Here is a 20,995-nt window from a genome sequence, read left to right as displayed (position 1 = left end):
CCCACTACAAGAGTTGATAAAAACTGATGCTAAATTTATCTAGGGTGGTGCTCAACAAGATTCTTTCCATGTGCTACGGAAAGCTCTGACGACTGACCGTGTACTTGGTCTCTATGACGTGGGAGCACCTTTAGAGCTACACACAGATGCCAGCGGGTATGGGATCGGTGGTGTTCTGGTGCAAATTTCGGATGGGAAAGAGAAGATTGTAACCTATGCTTCTAGGACACTTACAAAAGGCGAGAGGAACTACACAACTACAGTAAGAGAATGTCTTTCTGTGATCTAGCCCCTTTGCAAATTTTGACAGTATCTCTATGGAAGGCCATTCAGAGTTCTTACAGACCATCGTCTACTTTGTTGGTTGACAGGTCTTAAGGGTCCAACAGGACGACTCGCCAGGTGGGCACTACGTCTTCAAGAGTATGACATGACCATAGTGTACAATGGTGGAAGAAAGCACTAAGATGCCGACTGTCTCTGAAGAAACCGTGTGCAAGACCATCAAGTCTTTGATGAACATAGTGACTGTCTTGCTGCACTCAAGGATCTCTATGCCGAGCAGAAGAAGGAGGCCAAGATACCTCAAATTATACTTGCCTAAATCAGTCAGAGGACGTGAAAGGACAATTTAAGGTTTTTAATGAATTACTTAGCAAGAAAAACTTTGATCGGTTTGGAAAGAGGTGGGTACCAGTGATTCCTAAGCACATACGCTTAGACGTTCTACAGAAATTCAATGTCACACCTGAGGCCGGACATTTAGGATTTATTAAGACATACGATAGAATCTGCAAGAGATTTTTATGACCTTGTTTATTTGGGAGTGTCCGTCACTGTGTGTCGCACTGTCGAGAGTGCCAGAGGAGAAAGGCAGTTCCTCAGAAACCACCTGGTCGACTCATATCAATTTCACCAGCCGAAACGCCTTTCCAGCGTGTTGGGATTGATCTCTTCGGACGATTTCCAAGGTCTGCTAGTGGCAATTGATGGATTATTGTTTGCACTGATTATCTGACACGCTATGCCATTACAAAAGCCGTAAAAACAGCCGAAGCATTCGAGGTAGCCAAATTCATCAAGGAAGACATTTTATTAAAACACGGTGCCCCAAGGTCGTAAATTACGGATCGAAGGAAAGTTTTTAAATCGAATCTTGTGACAGAGAGAAACCGTCGCTGCTACATTACTCATCATATGACGATTGCCTACCATCCGCAAACTAATGGGCTTACTGAACGCCTTAATAAGACCTTGGCGGACATGCTATCATTGTTCGTCACTGTTGAGCAGAGTAACTGCGATGAGGTGCTACCTTTCATGACGTTTGCCTACAACACCGCCAAACAAGACACCACAGGATCTACGCCATTATTCCTGGGGCGTGGGCGTGAGGCGACTACGACGATGGACACTGTGTTTCCGTTACATCCTGATGATGTGGACGACGACTACATCGGCCAGCAGATATCCAGAGCTGAGGAAACACGGCAGTTAGCTCGACTCCACACGTTGAACGTTCCACAAAACGATCGCCGAAGGTATGACGCGAGCCGCCGCCCTGTTGTCTACAGCCTGGAGACCTCGTCTGGATATGCACTCCTGTTCGGAAGGTTGGTCTCTCTGAGAAGCTCCTCAGGAGCCACTTTGGACATTATAAGGTTGTAATACAGTTGTCTGATGGCACTTATGAAGTTGAAGATTTCGATCCCGACATAAGACGACGAATGGTCGGGCATACGGTCCACGTCCTTCGAATGAAGCCCTATAAGGATCCTGCGACTCAGGATAAATTCGAAGCTCCAGCGACAGGTAACAAGCGGAAAGGTGACGAAGAGCGTAGCGGCAGAAGAAGTTCTGAGATCACTGACAGGGTGAGAGTTAGTCATCAGGAACCGGAGTATGCAGGACCAATGACTTGTTCCCGGACTAGGGCGACGTAACACCGAGACACTGTTTGCTTAAGGTCGGAGTAATGTCACAAATGAAGCCAAGTAGCACGGTGGTGCAGTGGTTGTGGTACTAAAATGTTGCATAGAGGGTCGTAAGTCCAAAACTCATCTGGACTGTACAAGTTTATTATCTACATTCGGTTTGAGTACATTCTAGGACTATCCACACATGTTAAAAATCATTGTACTGGAATGTTCTGTAGCTCTATGTATACTTCATGTGTTCTGGCCAGAGTCAGTTCGCTCTGCACTCTTGTTTGGTCAAGTGCTGAATAAAACTTCGTCATTCGTGTAACTACACCTTCTTCTATGTGACAATATGTAAATGAATGTATGCACATTAGAGTAAATTTATTTATGAAACAACTTTTAAAACGAGACCAAATACTCAAATATTCTTGTGCAGTGTGAGAGAAGACGACATGCGGTTGGCCAAAACATATGTGTAACTAAAAATATTAGCCATCTGAACTTGGCCATGGTTGCCCAAAACCAGTTATGTCACTAAGATAAAACATTTGGAAAGTGTTTATGGTTGGTTGCATCATTCACAAAATATGATTACTGGCTGTGGAATTCTCATGATCAAACATGGATAAATCAACATATACAAAATAAATAGTTCCTAAGTACGACTGAAGTAATTGTTGCCTTAAATAACTAGGTTCCCCAAGCACATAATAAGAGTATGAGAAGCAAAACGTGGCAATGAACACTACAACTAAATAAGAAAATCATAACATAAGAAGCTGCACTGACAACTGATATGAGGTATCACAGTACTAAAAGAAAAAATCGAACTACTAAACAATTATGCATCTCACTAAAAGAAAATCATAAGACATAAGAATAAAGCACATAAATCAACATACAGCCGGCCGTGGTGGTCTAGCGGTTCTAGGCGCGCAGTCCGGAACCGCGCTACTGCTACAGTCGCAGGTTCGAATCCTGCCTCGGGCATGGATGTGTGTGATGTCCTTAGGTTAGTTAGGTTTAAGTAGTTCTGAGTTCTAGGTGACTGATAACCGCAGATGTTAAGTCCCATAGTGCTCAGAACCATTTGAACCATTTTTTTTCAACATACAGGAACGAGGCATCATATTGCTAGGAATTTGAAAGTAACAAACCATGCACATGGAATATGCGCAATACCAAGCTATCCGAATTGCTAGCAGGGAAAATAACTTCATTATTACATCATTAGCTTCTTTACATAGTAATATTCATCAGTGAGACATTGTCGAATCATACACATCCAAACAGTCCTTCACAGGACACAATACATTCAGGTGCTCTCAGTCTGACATGCTTGATGAGCCAAAGAATGCTCAACAAATTGTCTTAGTTGCAAACATTCGACAGATGGTAACTTCATCAGTCAACCTACCAACTTCATCACTGTTTACCTTAACCTCCTGTATGCACCTTGTATCAGCAAATGCATACATAAAAATCCCAGTATTATGAGCAGTTCCTTTATTTCAACAAGGTAAATAATTCATACAACTCAAAATTTCTCTCATAAGCAAGGTCAGCTCATTTCTGTGACATTAATTAATTTAACCCACAACAACCTGTGGAACAAGTTGTCATTCTTGTATAGCAGTTCCTCAAAAGTGCCCTATCATATTCACGAACCACAATTTGAAAAAAAAAAAAAAAAAAAAATCTCCCACACAGCCTTTGTCTGAACATAGAATAATAACTCGTCCATCCCCTACCTTTGAAGAGAATCCGTTAATTCATAAGCATCTGAAATACTCAATAGAGCCACAAACATTACAGCATCACCCCCAACCTGAAGGAATCATGAAAACACATACAAAATTCAGATTGAAACCATGTTGTCAATTTTCATTGTACAACCATGTTGTCTACTGAATACTTCATGCCATGTAAGAAAAGCTTCATTGGGAATTAAATTGTCTCATCATATTTTAACAATTATTTCTTCTCTAATATTTTTGTAAGACCATAAAATATGAATTTTGAAATCAACTAATCAATTAAAATTATCCTGCAGTAAGCACATTAACCAGTATACCAAAATTTAATGCAAATTCGGAACCCTTACACAGATACACCCTTATTCACATATGACAACTCACACCACATTCACAAAAGTCCCTAAGCCAACCTGCATACTCTGGTGGTAGTGCACTTACTCGTGATTCAACATGACATGCTAGCTATACCTCAGTGCGTTGAAACCACTGTCTAGTGTGACCTCTAATTAATATTCCAGAAACACAAAGCAAATACAACATTTTGCAACAGCTTGTGGTCTCACATAGTTTTCAGATCATTTATCACTGTTTCAAAAACATTTCTCAAGAAACAGTCATAAGTGACTCACTATCAGAACCACAGACATATGGAGTAACTACAATATCCCTCATACCAGATACGTTACACAGACAGAAGGAATGGTATCAATCTCACAGAACTTCACCTTATGAAAGACTAAGGTATGAATACCAAAGATACACACAAAAATAGATAGAAAAGAATATCAGTCTCAAGTGGCAAAAACATAACTGTCTTACGAAAATAACTCATACCCTTCATTTCAAATGTGCCATATACGACCAAAGATTCTGATATTAAATGCATCATCCCAGAAAAACCTATTCCATAGATATACAAACGAAGAACACATAGGAAACCAGGATGGTTAGTAAATATACTAATTAGCAACACTTCAAAGGAAACCTCATTACACTGTCCGGTTGCAGTACAAACTGTTAATTGATATACTTATAGGATTGTGATACACCATTCCAATAGCAAAAAATCAAAGCTATAGTGCTGCTAAACATTTACACACTACCTTTTGCAATGTCCTAAGGGTGAAAATTCCTATTTTTGAATTGGATTTGAATAACAGGTTCAACAGCATTATATGAAAATAACACAGCAAAAAGTTGGAAGAATGGGCTTCAGAAAACAATCATCTATAGCTCCCTAATTTCCATCTGACATGTTACATTCCTGTCTCCACTGTTGTTACATAAGCAGAAAATTAGCCATTACTCAAAACCCTCTGAAACAAAATGCAACCTTTGTTCAGTGTTTTGCAAATTACTATGAGAATCACACTCATTATGCACAGAAAGGGTAACTCCCATATTTGCCAATTCCCCTACTTTACCTGACATTCCATGCATCTCCTCTTTACTTCCCTAAATTCGCTGTCAGCTACATTCTTACCATGTTCCCAACAACATTTAGAGTTGTGATCTGTCACCTCATACTCTACATCCTTTTCTATCAGGTGATTTAAACCCAAAACAAGCACACATTCGTCTACATCACTCTCCTGATCACCTTTAACCGTAGCAACACCAACTACATCTTATCTACATCTTATCCACTGTTGATAAATTCGTGTTAAATTTAATCTCCTAATATTTCTTCAGTTTTAGAGACCCTCTCATATAATTCCTGATCTAACTCACATCTCCTCCTATTAATCTCCATCTGAACTTATTCAAACGTCAACAATTATCTCATTTCTTTACATTCAACCACACCCACAGTGTGTGGGGTGGTGGGTGGAATTATAGAATAAATGTTTTGTATTTACATAATGCTGTTGTTTGCCTTTCTCAACACTGGCTCTCTAACTATAATATTGGCAACCAGAAAGTGATTAGCAAAATGTGAAGCCTGTAATTACAATTCCTAGTGCCCACCTCATCTGAGAAATACATTGATAGCTACAGCTTATAGCTCTGAGGAATTAGGAAATTGTCTGGGATTCATAATCAAAAACCATTCTCTCTAAAATGTTCACTATATTCTGAAAGTCACAGACCAAAAAGAATCCGCACAATCCATCTACCGGAGCAGTTCAGAGTCTAATGCACTGATGCAACTATAACAGTTCAAATTAAATGTTTAAGTGAATGCTCGCCATAATTTGATGATAATGTTCATCAAACGCCACGCTAATAATGATAGAATGTCTGTCCTGCGGCGGCACGTGAAAATACGACATACGCAAACTAAAGATAGATCATTAACGTCATCCCAAAATTAACACTTCACTCGAAAACGATTTCATGGTTATGCATATCACGAGTAACTTATTACTACATCCGAGGCTGTTTATTTCAACGATACCGACGCGACGCGACTCCCGGCACAGGTGGTGCGCTAATCAGCGTCTGGAGAGAACTGGGGTCTTCCTTTTTTCGCGCAGCGTTCTTACATATAAAGCCGCAGTGCGGACGACTAAGGGAATGTCTGATCAAATCTGCTCTCTCGACAAGCCGCTGGTCTAGTAATGCACCACTTTAAGTTATCGAATAAATCATTTCTTCCTTTGCTGATGGCCTATGAAGCTCTCAATTTAAATGTGCAATCAGCACACAGGTAAGTAATCATAATAAAAGTCTGACGTAGCTAAGTCAAATATTTTGGGCGAGATAATTAATTTAATTGCACTACATGCAGTAGACGAGCTCTGAACTTGCTCTTTGGAGATACGCTATAGCTATAGTTTTATAGTTATTCAATTGAAACTTCTCACATTTTTATGATTATAGCGGATCTCCCTTCTACTTAAATTTAAACATCATAGCTTTATTTATTCGCCTACTTAATCTATCTTGCTTCCTTAATTTCTAAGACAAGAACCAGAAAATCATGAACTTCAAATAAAATTTTAATTTGTGAGATCCAGGATACTGTTTCTACTAAATTATTATGCAAAAGGAATCTAAATATAAATTTTTAAGTTTCTAGCTCTTTTCTGTAGCGCCAATGATTTTTACAGAAAAACATCCAAATTTCGAAAATGATTAAAGTTATTGAACTGATATTCAACACATATGGATTTTGTATTATTCCTGACATGCTAGAAACGTTTCACGTTATTTACTTCATTTTAAAGTATTGCGCAACATTTATGACGACAGAGCTAGTTACAGTGGACTAGGCTGACACACAATGGAAAGACTGATGTGGATTTTGTAAGGCGTGAGTATGCAGCTTCCCTACAAGTGGCAGTACTACTTGAACTTCGGTCATCATTGACAAATAACTGTACAACAGAAGTGGTCAAATCATCAATTTTCTTAAATGTTTCCGAACCCCCTTCTTCTCTGACGTGTCCATCCCTACACTAGTCACCAGTTCCTGAAAATACTTGTTTTATTCTTTTCACATTCCTACCTTAAATTCAGTAGTTCAAATTATCATGAAATATAATATGACCTCCTCAATACTGGTATTTTTTTCAGTAGTAGAAATCTTCTTGTTGAAGTTTGAATGCTACTATGTACTACACACATGAAATTTCCCTGCATCATCTTCCCCTGGGAATTCAAATTTTTTCCCCAAGCTATGGATCTGTCTCAGTAAATCTTGTTATCTAACATTAACTTCAGATTTCTCAGTTAACTCTTTGCCACTTACCTCTATTCTTTCTCCTACCTCGACATCCAGTTCCCTATTTCTATTTTTACTTTTTCTTACACAGACTTCTAATTTTTCATCAAGTGCCCTTGTACTGGTATCCTCCATTTAAATAAATCCCTTCACCTGCGCTCTCAATTACTTATGAAGCTCCTTTACACTAGTTCTGTTACCGTTCTTTACCTATGCCATTAACATATTGAAGAAATCTTGATTAGCAATAACTGTTGGAACTACACTACACTACTACACTTGCACTCATCCCAAACAGGACAAGCTACGTAAGTTGCAGAAGCATCCAAACTGATAGTGGATTCAATTGGTTGAAGCCCATCAGGTCCAAGTATGTCTTCAATCATGACTACAGCTGTGACTAACCAGTAATTGACAATGCTAATTGCATCACTGTAAGACACACTTTCATATCCTTGAGTAGTAGTTATTGGCACTCTTATCTTTACTACCCTCTTCCAAAACAATCACTGGTGGTCCCTCATTGAGTAACTGTAAGTTTCTCCGCCATACAGTGAATAATAGAACCACCGAAGATTAATCAGCAATCTCAGAGTGAAACCTAAATAGACTAGTTAAACTTCTATCCTAAAAATTAAAAATTTTTCATCAAGTCTCCAACAACTCCCTACAGAGCACATCAAGTTAAAAAGCTGAATATCACGCAAATTACCTCTTGGCTGGTTTATGATATCATCAGTTGCTGAAGAGGACCAGAAGAGTTCCAGAAAGCCTTTATTTGCTAACATGTAAATCACCATGATGATCAAAACACAATGGGAAATCCACAATTTTGTTCAGACTAGAATATACAGGTACAATGGAAAAGCACCCACACAAGCATCCATACAGCAAAATATATCAGTTAGATGAATAATCAACACAGGAAGATACAAATAAATAAATCAGTATAAGTTCATTAATCACTTTTTATTGTTTCTATTTGTAGGGGCTGAAAGTAGTCTCTCACTGATTTAACACTTTACCTACATGTATTTTGCTCTTTTGAACCACATTTGAAAATGAATTCAGCTCACAGTATATAACCACCTTCTCAAATGTCACAGCAGAAGTATGAATGAAAATATGAGACTGTCACCTCCACCTTATTTGACTTAACATACCTCCAACAATTGCATAGATGGTAACAGACAGCAGATAACGCCAAACAATAGAATGTGAGTCTTCCAAAATATCATTAATTGACATTATTGTTCATATATAAGAGAAATTGTGCTTTATTTACTTTTTCTTACCTCAGTTCACTGTTCTAGTTCATCATAATTTCTTAAAACATGTATGGGTATTTTAAATTTCGTTTCACTGACTCAGAGTCTTCAAAATAAACTGCAAACTTTCCCACATTTATAGGCTACTTGTTATTACAGGAAGATACACCTTCATGGTTAAGCATTCAGATTTTACTAAGTGTCACACAATATCTCCATAATAAATGACCACTAAATTTACTTACTTATCATTACTGTAGGTTACTTATTTAGTTATCCACTCAGATTTTACTAATTTCAACAAAGTATCCCTATAAATAATGAGTACTAAAGTTGCTTAGAAATCATGAATGTAAATGTAACATATTATGTGTACCTCTGACTGGTAGAGATACCATGAAATAAAAAATTTTATTTGAGAAACCTGATATACAGGGTGATTCACAAAAATATGCAAATATTTTAATATCTTATAGTAAAAGTAAAACTAACAGAAAAAATTCATATAAACACAGATCCACAAATTTTTTGTTATATTGCCTGAAATTTAGCAATTTCGCTACTACGAAGCCATTGCGGAACTGTACGAGGTTAAAGTAAAGCATAAGTCCATTTATTTTATTAACTAAACAAACTCTTTCTTAGCCTTGTTTCATAATTTATTATTAATGTTATTGCGCAACCTAGGTTTCAGATTATAAGCCTATTTTGAAGTACATTACTGATTGTGAAAGATCACAATATATCGATAAACATGATGATGAGCAAAGATAGTCTCAACTTCTTAGGTATCGATCCATAGCTTAAAGTACACTTACATCAGTGACCATTTTTTTAACAAATTACATCCATTATTACACATTCTCCAATTACACTTGCAACACCACAGCTCGAAGGCTCTATTAATTTAGTTTGCCTTTTAATGTTTTCTCTAACATTCTGTAGCTAAATTGTTGTAGATATTGTTTGGTTATATCGATAACACAAGTGTTCGCTGTTTCCTTCGTAAGAGCTTTGATATCCTGGTAAAACATATGCAGTATATTGTCTTTATTAGTTAAACATTTTGCCTCACTTGGAGGGAAACAAAACTTATATATAAACTGGAATTTGCAATTTTTTTTTGTAGAAATGTCAATATGTGCAAACTTCCTGTTTTATTATATGTGTTTGGTTGCTGTTATGTAATTGCTGACCCTCACTTAGGGTTATTAGTTCTTAATTTGTATAAAAGGTGTTCTGGTTCCCATTGGGAACGGAATCATGCAATGTGAGCAAAATGTGGTGGGCATAGATAGAAAGGTAGAACCAAGAGTTAGGCGGGGACGAGCTACCAAACTGTCAACAGCTTATGTAAAAGTCGTGTATTGTGATTGTGCCAAGAGAGGCTTTTTGTGCCGTTTTTCAATGTGCCAAGGCCTCAGAAGGATGTATAAATAGCTGGAACTATTCTGGAATTGATATCTATCATAGCCACCAAGAAATAACAGGGTCCAACATTTCTGCTTGCAAATCCATCTACCACATATAATCGCCACCACATTACGCAATCACTGTAATGGAATGGAGGATTTTTAGTTATGTAAAGTGAAGGATCAGGTCATTGGACGTTTTAGTGTGCTCAAATGTATGGTAACTTATACCTGAATCTATGTACCTACATTGACTTTTTCATTACCACAACACCTCTCAGGTTCCTCTCTGTTTGAACTATGATTACCAAGTGTCCTTACTGTGGAAAAATAAAAGTCTCAAATCCAAACAGTTAATTAAGTAATGTTTGATATTTGGTAATAAGGAGTATATATATTCACTGTGGATTTGGTAAAATTGTGGGAGGTAGTAAATGTAGCTTTCTGGAAGCCTCCCAGTGATTGAAACAATTGAATTTAAAGTTTTGTAGACTTCCAAAGCTACATATTTAATCATTTACTTTAAAGTAAAAGACTATGGTTATAAAGACAGACAATGAACCATCATGAGGTTAGTTCCAAAAGTAATTATTACTAAAGTTTGGCTTGAAATATTCTTCTTAGTAAACAATTATTGTGCAGTCTGTTGAAATAGTTATAAAACAATGACTCACCTTTTTGCAATATGTCAAGTTCTGTTTCATTGCAGTAAAAGTAAAAAACTGTAACTGTTGAAAGGTATGTACCTATACTTGCTAAACTCTTGATCCTCATATGCGTAGAAAGTGGTTATTCCCAGTGCAACAGGATCCATAGTTTGTCTGTTGTGCTCTCTGATAGAAAAATATTGACAGAAACATCATTTTGCATGAAAATAGCAATTCGTTTTATTCAGAGGACAGTGAGGAACTATTTGCTAGTGAACTCCTTTTTAATTTCATGTCAGGTAGAAAAGTATTTCGTAAACAGGGCCTTAATTCATGCCCAATTTTATAATTCTACAGTAATCTTAATAGTAATGTTATTGAAATTATACGGATTGACTAAGCCCTGAATGCAAAAGTGTGTGTCAATATGCGTTATGTTTATACAGACAGCCTTGTTCTTCTTTAACTGTTAGTATTTTCTTTAGTGTCAATATCAGCTAGTGACAGAGTTTATTGCACCCTCATATGATAAAGTATAGGTTATGTATGTCCATTAAAGTTACTCATATCTGTTTTATTGAACTAGAATGTTAATCATTCTCATGCCTAATTAAGCTAACGACCTTTTTCTTTATTCATTGAAAAGTGTGGATAGGTAAAATTTTGTTTGTTACTGTTCCAATATTTATGTAATTCTGACTTTCACTTCCATTAAGCCACCTCGATTAGGTACATCATGGTCAACACAACAAAATTCCTTTCATAGGGTAACACTGCACTGTTGCTTTACACCATAATTGCTTAAACAAGATAGTTTCACTATACGAACTGCCTCCAACTTTAAGGTTATGGTACAGCAGAAGGAGTGAGTGTTACACACTCCAATGACTGAACTCAAGCTATGCATCAGCTAAGATAATTTTAACTATAGTGGACTGGGGCCCAAAGTTTTGCTTGTATTCTGGAGCTATGGTATCATTTGGAAGATGAGTAATTGAACTTGGTTTGCTCATTTAATAACAGGTGAGGGAATATACACGTTTGTTTTTTAATTCCTAAAATTTTTAATTTGTCGAGTTTGGCCCCTGTTTCCTCTGTGTGTAGAATCTGTGAATCTATGGTGTATTTGTGATTACTGTTCCGGCAATGTTCTGCAAAGGGTGAATCAAGCTTCCTCAGTCTCCAGCTTCTGTGATCTTCCTTAAGCCTGGTACAGATTGACATCTGTGTCTGTTCAATGTAGAACACCCCGGCATGTGATTTTATAAACCCCCCTTTTTGTAATAGCTGGTTGTTTTCCTTTTGACTGAACAAGAAACCCCCAATTGTCCGAGGGACATAGAAAAACACAAACCCATTGCCTTCAATACATTACTTACGCTATTTGATGTTTTCCGTATATAAGGTAATCTGCACCATTTCATTTCCTGCTTGTCAGTGTTTATCATTACGGACAATGGGGACCTGGCTTGCTTCTTCATCTTTTTACCTAAAATTTTGTCAGTGGTATTGGGGTCAAAATCCTTATTTATAACTATTGTCTTTATTATGTTAAGTTTCTAGTCAAAGTCTTATTCGGACATAGGGATGGAGCGCTCATACTGATTATGAACGATAGGTATAGAGCCTGTCTTCCGTAACATTCTAAATACTCCGCTAATAGTTCGTGCATTCGGAATTCTCCGAGTTGGATATCGTGCGCGATATTCATTAACAGCAACCTTAGCATTACCATCACATTTCTAATAAATAAACTCCATTTTGGGGCATTCCTCTGTCCTAAATTTGAAAGGCATCCCTGTTTCATAAATTATCTACAAACTACAACAGTCACTGTGGGGTTTCACTTAAATACACTGTTGTTATGACGTTCTTTCACTGAACACTAATAGAAAACTAACTCATTTCAGGTTACGATACATCTGAAACAACTCACTAACGGTTACCAACAATGAAATAAACGTCTCTGTATTCATTATGGAAAGTAAACAAATTTACTTGTATAATAATCTCTGGTTCTCTGGATGTTCTGGAAAACTACTGGAGATACACGTCTGGAACATTTTTTATGAGATTCAGCAGATCAATAACAACAAAATAATTGTATAATGTGCTTTACCTTAACCTCGTACAATTTTGCGATGGCTTCATATGAATGAAGTTGCTAAATTTCAGGCAAAATATTTTGTGAGCCGAACTCTGTAACTAAACATTTATGGACCAATGTTTATAATAACTTTTTTCTTTAGTTTTACTCGTAGAATAACAAATTAAAATATTTACATATCTTCGTGAATGAGCCTGTATACTACTGTTAAATGAAAGAGACTGTAACTGTAAAGCATGTCTGCATCAATGCAAGGTCGGCCAGCTGTAGGTATGGAAGATAGTGACATGAAAAAGATCAAATGAGCAGAAAAATACAAACCAGATCTTGGCAGGTGTCGTCAAATTGGAAAGTGTTTGTGTGTGTGGTGAGTGTGTGTGTGTGTGTGTGTGTGTGTGTGTGTGTGTGTGTGTGTGTACTGCCATGAGCAGCACATTGCTTATCGACTACGTACTGTAGTACACGAAAGCAGGGATTTTTCTGCTTGCGTGTTACAGAATTATCTCGGCTTGGGCAGAAGCGCAATATCCACAAGGAGACTATTGGCATTGGAGAAGGAACAGGACCACCCAACATTGAGCGTGTAATGTGTCAACACCAAATTTTGTGTGGAGGTACTGGTTCATCTGAAATACTCTGAAAACTCTTAGTCATAAAGAATTTCCACCATCGTTGCTGGAGAACTTGAATTTCTCAACAGTGGCACCGTTTGTATAATGTATACTGGAAGAGTAAACAGCATGGAACAGTACTTTCCCTAATTTTTCCAAATCTCCTTAATATCAGAATGCGTGTATAAAATTGAGGGTTACTGTTCACAAAGTATCACGCAGTGGAATTAAAAGAGATATTAATACTAGGTCTGTAAAAGAAGATTTTTGTGGTTTGGTGTTCCATTAAAAATACTATTTCGTTCCCACATACAGAACCACTGCTTTTAGTTGGGATTCAAACGATTTATCCGAAATTAATGAGAAAATAATACACTTCCTTAAGAGGGAATGCTTGAAAGATTCTGAACACTTCGTTGCTTTCTGTAGTACATGACAGATACGAATGTATTTACTACAGTTAACTGTTTCTGTAGCTGTATAACAAACAAATTGGTTGTTACATTAAGGGTATATTTGTCATATTCTACAAAGTTGTCCAATAAAATACAATTCAGTGACATTTCCTTTTTAATAAGGCAAGGACAGCATTGAAAACATAGCTATCTAAAGGAGTTGTTTCAAATATTTACTCAGATTGTAACTCTAAATTGTTTCTGACAGGTGATATTCTCAGAGTGTTGACGATGAGGTGATTAAATTCGTATGTTTCCACTATGTGTGACAGTCAAATATCACTGTGAGCTGTTGTAAGAAAATACAAAAAAAGTTTTGTAACGAAATTTTTATCTACAGAAATTTTATTTTTATTTTTTTTATATTATTCTATCTGTAACTTACTATAATGTTGATGCCTCTTTAATGCAAGCGCTATGAATTATGATGAAGATGAGGCAGATTGGCAAATACTTTTTTGATGTTGTGAGTACTCACATAAGAGATTAAATTTAAGTGTGAGGGAAAAGTGGAGAGAGTGAGAAAGAGGAAGAATGATGTATAAATAAGAGATGGGATCATGAGTCGCGGACACATTTGGCGCACTCGTGTGAGATGAAATTTAATGACTAGGTGAAAGTGGTAAGAGTGAGAGACATAGGCAGTTCACTGAGCTGCATAAATCAGGAAGATGACGGTTTGACACAAATGCAGCATTATTGAGTACTCGCAATTGAGATGCAATTTAATGATGAAACCATGTGGTACTAGCGTAGGTAAAATGTTTTCACAGAGTGCATGTCTGTGTGAGTGTCTGTGTGTGTGTGATTTCTCCAGTTTACGCAATTCAGAGGAAAATATCTTTGAGTATAAACTCATTTTACACAGGCATCTCAGAACGTGGTGCCGAATGAAGTGGAAATTACACACTCTTTTTTTGAAAATACTGCGTGTATTTGAACTTGTCGTTATCTTTATGCATTTAAAATAAAGGTTATTCAATTTCAATGTAACATTATAATTAGCTACCTCATTTTAATACTGTACTTAGACAGGCTGGATAGAGGGTGGAGGAAGAGGGAAAGGCACGTTGTGGAAGGGCTTGGCATATCACAGTATGATGGTGATATCAGTGATAAGCCTGATGAAACCATTCATAAGAATTATGGTGCCATTACTAAGTTTAAAGGGGTTTGTGACGTCGTTAGGCTACCGGCTTGGTTCCTCTGAGGCAATGCATCAGGTAGTAGGTAACCATGTTACACTTGTGAAATTGCATGAATCCTTCAGAAAAATGTCACCACAGGAAACGATTACATACAAAACCTGCGTAATGGAAGTATTTTATAGATTCCTTGGGGTGTATGTTGACTGTGTCGTTACATGGACACGTCCACACATCCGGAACACAAGGAGTCAGATGTAAGGGAATGCTGTGCTCAAGGGAGACGCCACCGATAAAAGTCCGGCATCTGCCTCGGCCTGTCAATCGACGTGACTGTTTGGTTCCACGCCGGACAGTTTTTAATATGGATCAGACTTCGTTAGGCAGCAGAAGCTCGAGTTCCGGAGCGCCGCGTCATTTGCATTTATCGACGGGCGACCGGGCACCCACTGGCGGAAGCTTTCTTTACTTTAGTCTCTCAGATCCTTTTTAAATATAAGTAAAATGCGGAGGACTCGGCCTGCAGGGAACGGATGCGGACCCATGCATTATTCAGCAAGAATAAATAATCAAGGACCGGCAAGTGTTCTCGGGGGTAAGCGCAAGTAGTGGCGCCCTCCGCTACCCCACAGCCAGCCACGCTCTTCACCGATGTAGCGATGCGCGGGATGCCTAGCTGCAGGCGAACCAGCCGGATTGGAACTACAAATGATGTTGCAAATACTGAATGCAGTGATTCACTAAAGGAAACACACAGTGACTGACTTTGTTCATCTTTCGCACGAGTGTAGAACATTGTTAGTGCTTGTTTAGTACGATGCTCTTCTCAAACGTCTTCGAGAAATCGAAGTTCAAAGCTTTCGAGCCAATTGCTATATGGCAACTTCAACAGTCAGACCTTCCTGTCGCTGCTCTGTATAATTGGTCAATGATCCTATTTGAACGAATTATTTGGATATCAATATTGTGCACTCTTTTTGGGACGACCATTCTCCCAAACGACACTTCCAGGAGTTAAGAGAAATCCTTTGCCTCATATAAATTATGACACCCCTCCAAGTTCTCTGTGCGTAATTTTCGTTTTCATCGCTTATGATCTAGATGGAATACTCTCACATCAGCGTAAAACGTTTAGAGAACTAGATGCTGAAAGTAAGAAACATGTTTTGTTCCCTGTGCAATGATATAACTGACAGTAGCAAAAAGTAAGTACGACATAGAACTGACACTATGAAGAATCTGAATGGTACGACCTTATTTCTGAAAGTCCTGGTTGGGAGTGCATCCTTACGTGAAAAAAAAAGGAGTGTGGAGCATAAACTGCATAAATAAGAAGAAAATTGAAATGTTCGTAATATAGTTGTACCGGAGAGTACTGGAGATAAGGCAGGCCTACCGATTAACTAATAAGAAGGTAATAAATCGGATTTGCGAGGAACGAGCTTTATCACATAACCTGACAAAAGCAGGGTTAGATTAATAGGAAATATTCTGAAACAGCAAGGTTTGCGTACCCTAGTAATAACAGAATTGTATACAGAGATCAAAGCTAAAATACAGTAAGGTCGTTTGCAACTGCTGTAATGGTAACTTCTTTTGAAGATATGCTGCTACGCAAAGATCCGTGGACAGCTGCAGAAAACGAAGCTGATGGCTACAATTACAACAAACTAGAGTTGTTTTCCACGCTAATTTCATTGTCTGCAGTTAGCAAAATTGCTGATGTAGTATAGAGGCTTCTCTACACTGGAATTGGTTAGAGATGGAACGGCTGTTTAAATGTCGCTTACTTGCAACTATGCCGAAGTAAAACATTTACTGGCCGGTACCATGTATGTTCGAATTCCATGAGGAATATTGCTGACCATCTTTCCTATGAACTGAACTTGGCCTACCATTTGAGTTATCCTTATCACAGGGATGACCATGTGAACTTATAGCTTGATAGAATCACATACATACACGAATTATAAGATCAGGTGTTCCATATTCTGGTATTTATATTCCTGAAACCATGAGATGCGACGTGTTTTACTCAAAATAGTTGACTCGCTTTTCAAGCAGCATGTAAACTGTACTTCATTGTGGCTCTCACATATCCACCATGTGGTAGATAATCATTGTACACTCGTAGCAGTTTTAGTTCTAGCGTAACCACTACAAATGTGTAAGGCCGTTCCTTTCTCTAACAAAATTCAGTCTTTCAGGAAGGCTCCAACAGATGGACCATTTACGCATAATTGCATCACAAGCTACGTACAGTGTCCCAGCAAGGGCAACCAGAAGAAATTATATTGTGAATCATTTACATGACGCTTAGATGCTTAGATCTAAACAGGAAATGGTGAACTAAGACTTTTAAAAACGTGCAGTTGTTTTCCTGTTTCCTTAATGTGTATATTAGAATCACTTAGGAACCTGATTTTAAACGTCGATATCATTCTGTGTGATCTGCTGATGTATTTTGTTGTCATCATAAAGGACCAACTACTGTCTAATTTACTAGTCACTGAGATAGGACAAGTTACTCTCTCACCTATTTTTCGCATGTGGAAAATTCTTGAAGATTTTATTAGAACCTGACACACCTTGAACGAGAATCTACAAAGTTACTGGCCTGAGCAGACGTTGTGGAGCCCAGTAGGGTGCTAAAAGCATGGGGTATTTATATGATTCTTAGCTTGTAGAAACAGATCGTTGGGAATTGAAAGCAACTGGCGGTGAGCGCATCCCTTAGTAAATCATGCCAGACAGGCTCACAGTGATACATAGCAGACAAAGTATCTGTTCAATGAGGCATGGCTCCATCAGAACAATGCCACAATACCTGCTATGGGGCCAGCAAAAGCCTGGGCTGGAGCAATGGTCTAAAGGACCACATATACACAATGGAGTCGTAAACTGTGTATTGTATGCAGAGCCATACATACGAAAAATTCACGTGTTCTCATGTTCGCCAATAGTGCAAGTAGGCCAGTGAACCACTTCCCTTCGCCATTTCTGTTGTGCAAGAAAACTCTTCTGCGAAACTTCTAGAGATGCAATCCCTAATACACCTCATACAAAGGACTAAAACTCCAAGGCACAGGTAATTCAGATAAAGATCTTTTAGATTGAATATTTTCACTTGTTGCCGGGGGAAGAGACACAACTTAGGAAAAAAACATGTCTTCCCCCTCCGCGAAAACTTAAAAAGCCAGTAATTGGCGGTTTCTTTTTTTTCAGAGACGCAGGTTTAATAACTCTTGCTCTGGTTCGACATCAGTTTGTGCTGTCGTGTGGGAGGGGAGATTTAGACCCTCTAGAGCCTGGTGATTGGGTCATGACGGTATGAAGGCGGTGTCATTCATGCACTTTGCGGGAAAACGGAATTTTCCTTTTGGAGAGGTGCGAAGCACTCAGGTGCAGAACTTTGCTCTGGTAAGGACTTCTGGTCGAAGCTCTGGCATGTGTGGTTGGTACTTGGGACCTGTCCTAAGACTGACTGCACTTGTGAGTAGTTTAGACTGGGGAGCCGGTGGTGAAGTTCTTACTGTACTGACAGTATGGCTTCAAATTTCTCAGACACTCGTTTTCCAAGGGCACACTTATTCGTTTTTGGTTTACTAGTCTTGAAATTTGGTATTCTTGTGCACTCTGTCATGTAAGTGAGCCAAATTGGTCCTTGGTGCGACCACTGAACGGGTTTGTCACACAATGAATTCTACTTTGATTTCAGTGCTTTGGTAGAGAGTAAATTGCGATCCGTCTGCCTGATCACTAGAGCGTGAGATTTTTGCAGTTTTTTCGGGTTTGCGATCAATTCACAGGTGCCACCTCCACGTCTCACCTCCTCCGCTGCACACATCTCGCCAGCTGCAAGTCACGTGGCCACACGAAGTAAACAGTGTAATGAATTGCCTCTCCGGCATTGTCAGAGCGTGCAAATCTCATTCGCCACTTGCTCTCAGCTGCACCTATGGAGAGAAACGTCGGTAGATTTGATCAATAAAAGTCTTTTCAGCGTCAGGTCAATTCAGCTTCCCTTATTCATATTTTTAGGGCCAGAGTACATGACTCACTGATCACCTAGTTAAACTCTCTTCGCCAACCATGAGCCACCCAGTGTAGGAGTAAAGTATCTGTTAGTTGTTTAGGGAAATCAGTCTGGAACTTGTTTAGCATAATTTATGTTTGGTTTTAAAACCTAAATGTTGTTAGTACACAAAATTTTGCCAACATTCTCAATCAACTAAATAGAAATCAAACAGCTACCTTTCATTGTGGCGACCCATGCCAGGATCTCTGATTGATGGCACCATCTGTGGCTGTCAGATCGTGTTTCCTAGCGTAGTCCTTTAATTTGAGGTCTCTTCCGCAGAATTTTGAATTGATGGCACCTTCTGTGACCGTCAGGTCGGAGATAGTGTTACCTAGTGAATTCCCTGTTTCCCACGTTTAATGTGTTGCATTAGGTAGAGTAGAGTCACGATGCTGGCGCCTAGACATAGTAATAATACTTAATTTCCGTATGTGTGTATTTTCATGTTGTGGTTGTGACTTCTGCGTCACTTGATTCTTTGTTTCGGACGGCGAACTGCGTATTGCTGATTTGATATGGTAGTTTGAGATTTTCGTTTGTTAGAATAGACAAGCGTGCTGTTATATGAATTCGTTGTCAGGAACTAGGGATCAGTAGCTCACGGGAGCGTAACTTAGAGTAGAATTTAAGTAACATATGAATGTGAAGTGTTTAAATTAGTTTGGGTCAGAATTAGACTGCATGGTTACAAGAAGCAAGGCACGTTTGCTACAGAGTAGCCGAAGTAATTGTGTTTTTTTAACTGTGTATCCACGTCTGATTATTAGCGGTGACCAGGCAGATATTACGCAGGATTCGCATGTAAATCCGGTTGCTGACATGGCATAAATGTCGAAAGTAGAACCTGCAGAGTATGACTACGTGTCTCAGTCAGGTAACGGAAGTGAACGGGAGACCGCAGCAGAACGAAATGTAAGCGCTGCTGGTACGAGAAGCACCATCAGTGAGACTGGCAGACCAAAGTCACGAACGAAATGTCGCAATATGATGTAATCTCGTTCACTGAGTCCTGAAGGTGTTAGCAGTGTATCTAAGTTTAAGGCTCTCATGCAGTTCATGCAGGAGTAGAAACGAAGAGGCAAGAGGCAGGAAGGTAGAGCCCGGAGGAGGAAGAGGAGGAAAGACACAAATTAGTCATAAGAATAGTCACAGATGTTTTAGATGGAGTCAAGAAAGAGATCGTAGGATTCCAAGAAGAGCTAAAGAATGTCAAGAAAACGACAGCAGAAACGCGTGAGATCGCGGACCAGGCTAAACGCGATGGCAAAACAGCGCCATTGGTAGCGCCAGTAACAAGAAGAGACGCATCAGTGGCCAAAGAACAAGTTAAACCGGCAAGAACTGAGGTGTGGCAGACGAAAATGACCCTTGCAACTCTCGAAAAGAAAGGCAAAAAGTAGTCCAAGAAACGCAGGAAAAAATGAATGAGGCGGCGTAGCGAATCGAACAGATAGAAATCAAACAGGCCGAAATCTCTAAAGTTAAAGATCGGCAGACCCGAGTCGCCGCGCAACAAAACGTATTGACTAGGACGTTCGGCAGGCGCATGAGCGGGTCGCGCAATTGCAAACACAATCTTATCCTGTAGAGTGTCATCGAGAACATTACAGAAGTGAAGAAAATTTTTTGCGACTCCCGGAACCGCTATACGAGGACACATCCCCTGCACATGGGCGAATGCAGCATGAATACGCTCCTTCCGCGGAGAAAAGCGTAATAGAACACGCTCCGAGCCGGAAAACAATTGTACACATCTACTGAGGTCAGAAGTGTTATTATGTGAATCTGACAACACGAGGGGATACCATAACAGTGCACAAGGATCGTTTGGTCAACGATATATGGAATCACGCGCTGCAGACGAGAGGGAAAATTCATACGGTGGATACGTCGAACCTTTCGACCACAAATGTTTCTTGACCA

Source organism: Schistocerca americana, chromosome 7, assembly GCF_021461395.2.
Source record: "Schistocerca americana isolate TAMUIC-IGC-003095 chromosome 7, iqSchAmer2.1, whole genome shotgun sequence".
In the NCBI taxonomy this organism is placed as follows: Eukaryota; Metazoa; Arthropoda; class Insecta; order Orthoptera; family Acrididae; genus Schistocerca; species Schistocerca americana.
Note: the sequence above shows the minus strand (reverse complement) of the source record.